The sequence below is a fragment of the Lynx canadensis genome, chromosome B3, assembly GCF_007474595.2.
Source record: "Lynx canadensis isolate LIC74 chromosome B3, mLynCan4.pri.v2, whole genome shotgun sequence".
NCBI lineage: Eukaryota > Metazoa > Chordata > Mammalia > Carnivora > Felidae > Lynx > Lynx canadensis.
The window spans coordinates 101,665,793-101,675,319 of NC_044308.2; positions in this window are offsets into that span (position 1 = coordinate 101,665,793).

Genomic DNA, 9,527 nt, shown 5'->3' on the forward strand with positions numbered 1-9,527 from the left:
CAGCAGCAGGCAGCCTGGGAAGTAACCACAATATGCCCTGGGGCAAAGATGACAGGTTTGCAGAGAAAACCAAGAAGCCATTCTTTGGGGGCTTCCGAAATCACTGCCACTACACTCCAGTCTCTATCTCCAGGGCTCACTGTTCCCTCTGATTTCAGACCCTCTTTGTGCCAACTCTGAATCTCTGATTTTCTCTGGAAAGACTGCGAGTGCTTTGTCATGAGCGTCAGAGACCAACCACAGGCATCCTAAGCATACCACTGTTGCTCAGATGGCAGGATTCACCTGATGCCAATGGGCCCAACACTGACTTGGCACATTCCAGAGGGTGAGGAAGACTTGGTCACTCTGCCAGTTCTCAGGCTGACTCCCCACACATCCCACCCCTGGCAACACCCAGTAAGGTTGAGGGCCTCCTGTGTAGAACTGGACAGATCTTCCAAAATGGTAGGCTCTGGACAGACTTTTCCATTTGTATTGACTTGCTGAATAGTCACACCTATTCCCTCCGTCTCAGTGTGGTGGGTACAATTCCATATTACAGGTGAGAAGATTGGAGGTTGCTGGAGGTTATACACTTGCCTACTGTCATAAAGCTAACACACAGAAGAGCAAGAATATCAACCAAGATCCAAATCTCAGTGCTTTCTGATACAACTGGAGTCTCAAACATTTTAGTATTAGCCTAAATAAAAGATAGTCAGAAAATCAGCAAGGGTAGCTAATGGAAAGAACATGGAAGTAAAAAATTGGGAGATCCAGGTTTAACCTTCCATTCCAGTTCACCACCACTAATTGGGTGACCCAGGAGAAGTCACTTAAACTGTCAGAGTAATAGTGTCTTTAACTGAAAATGAAAGGGTGGTATATTACCCACAGACCATTCTTCCATGAGGGCAGGGACTATGTCTTTTTCTCCTAACTGTAGCATTCCTAGCACCTACCATAGTGTCTAGCCCATAATAGATACCTAATAAGTGTTGGATAAATGAATAAATGCATGGGACTACATATCAGAACCTCTTGCAGGGTTTTTCACATGTACACGCCAATGTCTCACCCCATAAGCCCTGGTGCATGAAGCCCAATCATATAAATTTTAAAAAGAAAAAGAAAACCTCTCTGGGCAGTTCTGATTCAGATCCATAGTATGAAGTCACTTTACAGCTCTAAAATTCTATTATTCTATTAAATCAGCTGTATAAACGATCCATTACTAAGTTCAACATAAATTTATTTACTCAGTTTTATATAGTTCCTTCTTCATTAGGAAAAATAGGCAATATGTGCTCTAGATTCCTTAATATCACTGAGAAATTGGTCTCATTTCTTTCCTTGTCTTCAACTAATGTGTCCCCATTTTTCCTTTCACTGCTATATCCATCTCCCAGTTGCTTTTAAGAGTCTATTCTTTTCCTTGAATTACACCAGTTGGATTAAGACCATAATATCTATAAAAATAAAATACCCAAATAAATTAGAAACAAAATAACTTCTTATTTTGATAAAATTCCTATGTGCTGGTCCACAAGTATTTCCCCCTTTTCCTCTGGTCTTGAGTTTTCAGTTAGAAAGAGTCACTGCAAAATTTGTCTTTATTCAGCACTTGGTAAGTATTTCACATTAAAAAGAGGGAAAAGGAAGAAAAACTAAATCAAATCAACCTTGCAAATAAGTCAAATGACCTGGTAGCCAGTCTTGCTAACCTGTTTTTGTCTCAGCTGGGAAAAAGCTAGCTAATACTGGTTTTCTTCAGTGTTTTCCCAATAGAGGCATTACCCCCATCCAAGTAGTATTTGTCAGGCTGCAAGGAAGCCATCCTTACATTAAATATTGACTTATTTAAGCATCTGCTGAAGGTTTTTCCAGAGCTGGAGCTTAAGACTCTTCCCTCTTCTGCTTACCTGAGAAACACCGACCACCCCTATTACAACAGGGGTCGGCAATCCTACAGCCTTGCTCTCTGTCTTCTACACACCCATGTTCACTTAACCTAATCCAGAAGCCAAGGCCAAGAGCAAGCTACTCAATTTTCTCGCTTGCCCCCTCCAGTCCCTGGGTCCTCTGTGGCTTTTCCACTTGGGCGTTATTAAAAAAGAGAAGAGGGCAAGAGAGAGAGTGTTTGCTGGCTCCTTTGCCAACCAGGCCCTTCCTTCCAAGGCCACATGGCTCCAGTTTCTTTGTTTCCTCTTATGTTTAATTTTCTTTGGCCCAGACTTTCCTCATTGGTTTTCTTTTCGCATTTTATCACCATAAATTAATTAAAATGTTTCTGGCGCTGAGTTCACATCTGATCATCTTGGCAGGATCCCCTTACACAGATGGCGAGGAGATAAAGAGCGATCCAAGCATCCAAGAACAAGAACGGCCCACATAGGGAGCTGGGCAGAGAGACTGCAAGAGGAGAGGAGAGGCCAATGAAAAACAAATAGCCACCAGGCTGAACTGAAAAGTTGGGTTGGAGAGTGAGGGACACAGGGAAGTAGGGGGTGATTTCTGGAGAGTCTTTGTATTCTTCCACCCCTTCCCCAAACCTCCCAGAAGACATCTTGTTACCAATTAGTGGAAGAACCAGAAGCGATTGTTCTACCTCTCCCTCCTCTCCCTCCTCTTCACCCTGCAGGTTTCGGTGGCTGGGATGGGCTACACAGGTGCTGGGAGATGGGGGCCATGTCAGAAGAAAAAGGTGGCTGGAGTGGATGAGAAGAAGCAAAGATTAATCTTGACTGAGAACCTAGTATGGGTCAGACACTCTGCTACACCCTGGGAACATAAGAAAGAACAAGATATACGTGTTCCTTCTCCTCGTGGTATGACACGAGGGAGGACAAACATTCAATACCAAATGGTGGAGGGGAAAGAAAGCTACCCTAGACTCAGAACTTGAAATATGTTTTTGGCATTGATCAGAAGTGCATTGCAGGGATAGACATGATGCCAATGACCTAGAGACCAGGCCCAGCACTCCCAGTGGTCTGGCCACATTGAAATTACTCCAGAGGGGCCTGAGCACCTCACCGAGGAAGCTCTTGGGCTCATGACACTCAGGTGGGAAAGAGAAAACCTTGTGATACTCAGCAAGGGAAGGGACGCAGACCTATGGCCATCCATAAACTTCCAGAAGGCTATTTGAAAGGAGAGTTAAAACCCTATTGATACTTTAACCTTGGGGTGCCTGAGTGACTCAGTCAGTTAAGCACCTGACTCTTGGTTTCAGCTGTCATGATCTCACAGTTTGTGAGCTCGAGCCCCACATCAGGCTGTGCTGGCAGTGCAGAGCCTGCTTGGGATTCTCTCTCTCCCTCTCTCTCTCTGCCCCTCTCCTGCTCTCTCTCTCTCTCTCTCTCTCTGTCAAAATAAATAAATAAATAAACTTAAAAAAAAAAAAGACTTTAACCTTTCTTTATCTACAACTACTGACACAGAATGTTGTCTTGGTATGGAGGGACCACTCTCCTCATCGAAACCAATAAACAGAATAATTAGTTTGTGACTAGTGCCTGAGCAAAATAAACAGGATGCTGGGCTGAAGAATAATAGAGGTTGTGACCACGTTCGCTAGGGCAATCCAGACAGACCTCCCTAAGTGATGGCATGTAAATGGAAAGACTGGAAGGATCCCAGGGACCTCAAATTAAAAATGTAGCATCAGAACTACTACAATTCAACCAGGCTCAGGCCGTGAAGCACCAAAGCCCCATGCTGGTGTCCAGGGAGACTAAACAACAGCTCCGAGTCACAGAGCTTGTGGTCTTCTAGAACTGCCCAGGCTTGGAAGCCAGAGATCTGGTCACTGTTTCCAGCAGATCTGGCCTGACCACGTGCTCACTGAAAATCAGTTAGGTCTGCTGATCCCTGGAGCAAAGCGACAAGGGCTTTCCAGGTGCTTATGCCCTCTACTCAGGGGACAAAGGAAACATAGCACAAATCCTTTGCTTCACTCTTTGGCCTCCATAAGTGCCAAGGTTAGAAGGGGCCACAAACAATTGCTTTATTGAGGCCCTTTTGTAAGAAGAAGAAAATCTCTCAAAAGCCCCAAATGGTCCAGCTCCTCCCTCTGGCATTCCTAGCCCTCCAGCCCTCACTGGTCACTTTTTCCCCCACCGCCTCCAAGTTTCTTGAGCATTTGAACTCATGCATTTGGGTTACTATAACCCTATTTCCTACATGTCCAGGCCCTCCACCCACCCTGACTCCAACTACCTCTGACAGGACTATAAGCTTCTCAGGGATAAGAACTGAGTTGTGGGGCTCCTGGGTGGCTCAGTCAATTAAGCATCTGACTTCGGCTCAGGTCATGATCTGAGGTTCGTGACTTTAAGCTCCGCATCAGGCTCTGTGCTGACAGCTCAGAGCCTGGAGCCTGTTTCAGATTCTGTGTCTCCCTCTCTCTCTGATTCTCTCTCTCTCTCTCTCTTAAAAATAAGTAAACATTTTTAGGGGTGCCTGGGTGGCGCAGTCGGTTAAGCGTCCGACTTCAGCCAGGTCACGATCTCGCGGTCCGTGAGTTCGAGCCCCGCGTCAGGCTCTGGGCTGATGGCTCAGAGCCTGGAACCTGTTTCCGATTCTGTGTCTCCCTCTCTCTCTGCCCCTCCCCCGTTCATGCTCTGTCTCTCTCTGTCCCAAAAATAAATAAACGTTGAAAAAAAAAAATAATAAGCAAACATTTTTAAAAATAAAAAAAAAAAAACTGAGTTGTGTACTTATTTTTTCCTGAGCACTTAGTAGGTGCTTGATAAACACAACAAATTTAATTTTAAAGTTACAACAAATAAATATCTCATTTCCAAATCGTTAAACATTAGCTGTTAAAGCATGTTCGTTTGGTTTTTTTTTTTTTGACATCCCTGAATTTTATCTTGCCAATTTATTTTAGAAATCTTCAAAGAAAGAGAGAGGGAGGGAAGAAAGCACTAAAGTCCCCTATTGTTCTTTACTCATTTTTTTTATTATTCTATTGTAACAAGCAAAATCTATCAGTGATGAATATAAATGAGTAGAGATCAACCATATATATATATATATATATATGTATATATATATGTATATATATGTATATATATATACGTATATATATATATATATATATACATACACACACACATACTGATTTGTTCGAAAAAACTTTCTGTATGGATTTCTTTTTCAAGAATATGATGGGATGCATTCTGAGAAGAAAACAAAAAATATTTTAAAAAATTTAATGTTCCAAGCCCTCCCTGTTTTTCTGTTCTTTGTTTCTGTTCCTAGAGTCCTGTACCCTGCTTTCCCAGCATCACTAAACTCAGAGAAATGCAGAGCAGATTAAACCATGAAACAATATGTTAGAGAGCTCCAAGGCCCCACAAACCTCAAAGATACGGGGTCAAGAGAGTGCTATTATTTTTATATTAGTTTTACATTTGTCTCTGCCTTTGAAACAATTCCTAATGTTTTTGTCTTGTCCTTGCACTTGCACTGGGTCTCGCGTGTGCGGTGCGGCTACAGTTACAAAGCAGAGCCAGAGAGAGTTCTCGGTCAGAGACTCAGGGCCTGAGAACAGGCAGGGTCTGAAAATCACTTGTCCAGTGGCTCCGGCCTGGAGGTGGATTGAAACCCTCTGGAAAATCGGACTTCCACCTCTGACGTGCAGGTTTAGGTTGCTCCTTAAAAACAGCTCGGAGCTCTGTCTGTCTGTGCTGGCTGAGGGACGTTTTGCACACATGGCTAACACTGTCCATCTCCCACCCCTCGGGATGTTGAGTCATGTGGATTTCCTAATCATCAGCCACACACTCTCTGTTTGGGGTATAGTGCCTTCTCTCCCATATTGCACTTTTTTTTTTTTTTTTTGGTATTTGAGGGCTCAGGAAGTCAGACAAGAGTGAGGCATGAAAAGATCTAGTTTAAGATAGATAATTTAAATAAGAACAACCTTACCGTAAGATAACTAGACATGTTGTTTCATTTAAGCACCACAAGAATCCGACAGGGTAAGCAATTAGTATTCTTTTTTGTACATTAAGAAAAGGAAGCACAGAAAAGTCCACTATCTTGCCTTTAGTGGGCTGGAGGGCTTCCAGGTAAAGCTGTGAACCCAAGCTGTCCAGCCCCAAAGCTGGTAAGATCTCTGCTGTGACACATCATCTGCTCCTTGAAGTGCAGGCACACAGACAAAATTCCAGTTTTACAAAGGGCAGGAAATCAGCACAGAAGCAAAAGGGACTTGTCCACAGACTGTGAATGTGTCTCCAGAACCCATGAAAAAGTAGGTCTTAAGCCCAGCCCTCCTGATTCAATTTCCCTTCACTCTTCTCACAGATGATAGTCCCATCCTTTGTCTTATGAAACTCCATCTCAAACACACAGTTGACATTCAAGACATCTCAGACAACTCAAAATAAATTTCTTACCAAGAAGAAGAATACCAAGCAACCACGTTGAGGCACAGAAACCTTACCAGCTTGTCTTTTTAAGTTTTTAATTTTGCTACAAATCTAGAGGCCATGATCAGCTGCTGGTAAATTCTGCCATAAGTCCACAGTGGCTCCTTGCAATGAATTAAGACAGGCAACTATCTTGCCACAGATAGAATAGTATTATCTCTATTTCATTCAAACAAAATTCTTTTTAGATGATGCAGTCCCAACCTGAAGCCATCAGATACATGCCAGGTACCAGCCAGCTACTTCTTTCTCCTCAACACACACACACACACACACACACACACACACACACACACACACATTTTTCTTTCTTTTTCATCCTTGTTGGGCAGATAGGGGTGATAGGAGAATGGAAAACCAAACTACCAGTTCACATCTGGAAGCCAGGCCCCTGATCCAGTTCAGCTCAGATAACCTGTCAACTGGTCATAGTCCATGAGATCAGGAACAATACCTTTCAACTAAAACATTTTTCTCAGGGCAAATTCTCATGACAGTCCAAAGATACCGGAGTCAGGTTTGCACTTGCAGTTAGAAAGAGAAGTATTGGGGCGCCTGTGTGGCTCAGTCAGTTGAGCGTCCGACTTCAGCTCAGGTTATGATATCAGGGTTCGTGGGTTCGAGCCCCACGTCGGACTCTGTGCTGAACCTTGCTCAGAGCCTGGAGCCTGCTTCAGATTCTGTGTCTCCTTCTCTCTCTGCTCCTCCCCCACTCACGCTCTGTCTCACTCTGTATCTCAAAAATAAATAAAAGTAAAAAAAAAAAAATTAGAAAGAGAAGTATTGCCTGTCTCCAGCTCTTGGGGTCATGTGCCAGAAGCAGTGTCTGGCATTCAGTCTGTGTTCACTGGTAAACATTAGCGACACCAGCTTTGACTGGCAAGCAGTGCAGTCCCCCCATCAGAGAGAGGTGAGATGGGGAAGCTGCTGCTGTTATTTTTAAATGTTTATTTATTTATTTTTGAGAGAATGAAAGACAGACAGAGAGCCAGAGAATCCCCAGCAGGCTTCCCATTGTCAGTGCAGAGCCCAGTGCAGGGCTCGAACTCATGAACCATGAGATCATGACCTGAGCCAAAATCAAGTGTTAGAAACTTAACCAACTGAGCCACCCAGGCGCCCCTCTCTGCAGTGCTCTGTAAAGACTGGCTCCCCACACCCCCTTGCACTGCACCCAATAATCACACCATTTCTCCCTGTGACTCCCAAAAGAATGGACAGGCCTCAGAACCCTGGATGTCCCACTTATCCCAAGTTGTGTAAGAGACTGGATCTCGCTCTGTGCATCCGCAGTGACCTGGGAACTGGGCACGAAGCCACTTGAAGGGGTAAAGGAAAATACCTCCCCTCCACTCCCCATAAAACTGCTTATAAAGAAAACAGAAGTAATTATGGGAAAAAATGCTTAAAAACCTAGAGGGCTCTATTAAAATGAACCTCACATGGATTCTAGTTTAAGTTTCCAAGACTCAGGCAAGAAATTTTCATGTTTAAAGCCTTCCTCGTCCAAGATGTTTGGTATAGCCAGCATGGTTGTCCAGAAGCCTAAACAAGCTCATCGAGGTGACTAGTGGCTTTTCTTTATTTTTCATTTATTGCAAAAAAGGCACTAAAATAGCAACAAAGGAAATTAGAAGAGAGAAAATTTCCCCCACTTTCACCACAAACCATGAACTTGCTTTTAATCTCATCTTCCCCCTTCTATTCTTTGTCCATGGGCCAACACAATTTTTACATAGTAAATAAATGTCTCTCTAATCTCATTGTTAAAAAATGTTTTCCAAGTAACTGAATATATTAAAATCCCACAGTGATCCATCTAGCCACACTCCGAGCCACATCCCCCCAGTTAGATCTGTACTGAGCCAGTCATTTTTTAGGTCTAAAGAATCTTTATTTGTACTAAAGCAAGCCAGTTCCAAGCGGGTGTGAATAGCACCCAAAACCCAATAAGTCAGAGCCGGACCATAAACTGCCAGTATACACTGAACACCAGCCTAGCTGGATGTCTTCCACTTGCCCCTCCAGATCTACCCCCTACCCTTCCCCACTCTGCTCTGTGCCCAGGAAGGCTGATCCACATGGACTTCGTCTTGGGCTCCCAACCCTCTGCCTTCTAGTTGAGGTCCACCAATGAAAGGCACCGTCAAGAGATCAGAGGGCAAGAGGAGAGTGAGATCAGGGTATTTATTCCCCCAGCTCCTTCCCTGCTGGGTCTCTATGGATTGGACATGTCTTTCTCCTGAAGGCCACAGCTCCTCTCCTGCAACCTTCCAGTCCAGCCACAACTACCATTCTCAGGGCTCAGTAACTGTGCCCTCCTCTCGCTCCTGCAGTCTAATGGTGGTAAGGCTTTCCAATATTCCTGGTTTTCCTTGACTGTACCCAAACCTTTATAATTAAACCCTTTTCTTGGCTTGCTCTCTTGAGTATGCCATTGGTTTCTACTGGGGCCCTGACTCATTCATCAGGCAATGCAGAAAATGATTACTGAACACCAAGTCATGTTCTCGTTTCATCCTGTGTCTAAGGCCAATGGCGGAAAAACAGGGCATCCTATAGCTGTAGTCCATAAGAAAACTTCAGAGAAAAACCAATGAAACAGATGGAATTCAACGCAATCTTGTAGAGGACCTAATACCTGCCCAAGAACTGTGCTTGGCCCTATATCTCAAGGCCACCCTATCATGCCAGGGCCACAGCTAGATGGACCCATGACCTTCAGATACCTCTGGTTCCCCTGCAGATCCTCTCAAGCCATTGCTGTAGCAATCAGCTGCACACAGGTACAGCCAGCAGCAACTTGGCCTCAGCTGCACCCACAATCTCTCATGTTTTGTCTGGGAGGCTCCTCTTACATGGCAGCACAGGACATCTTGTCATTCACATTTCATAAACCTGGAGGTTCAAGGAAGGTAAGCCCATGGGACAAACCTTGACCTATGGAGCATGGGAACCAGTGGACAAAGTGGTGCCCTCTTCTGTCGCTTAGGCAGAGAATCCTGAGATGCATTCTCTATGACTCCTCACACGATTCCCAGTGAACTGAGTCCCAGTTGCCCAAGGTGGTGACCAGCTCAGTGATGCACCTTGTCTTGGCTT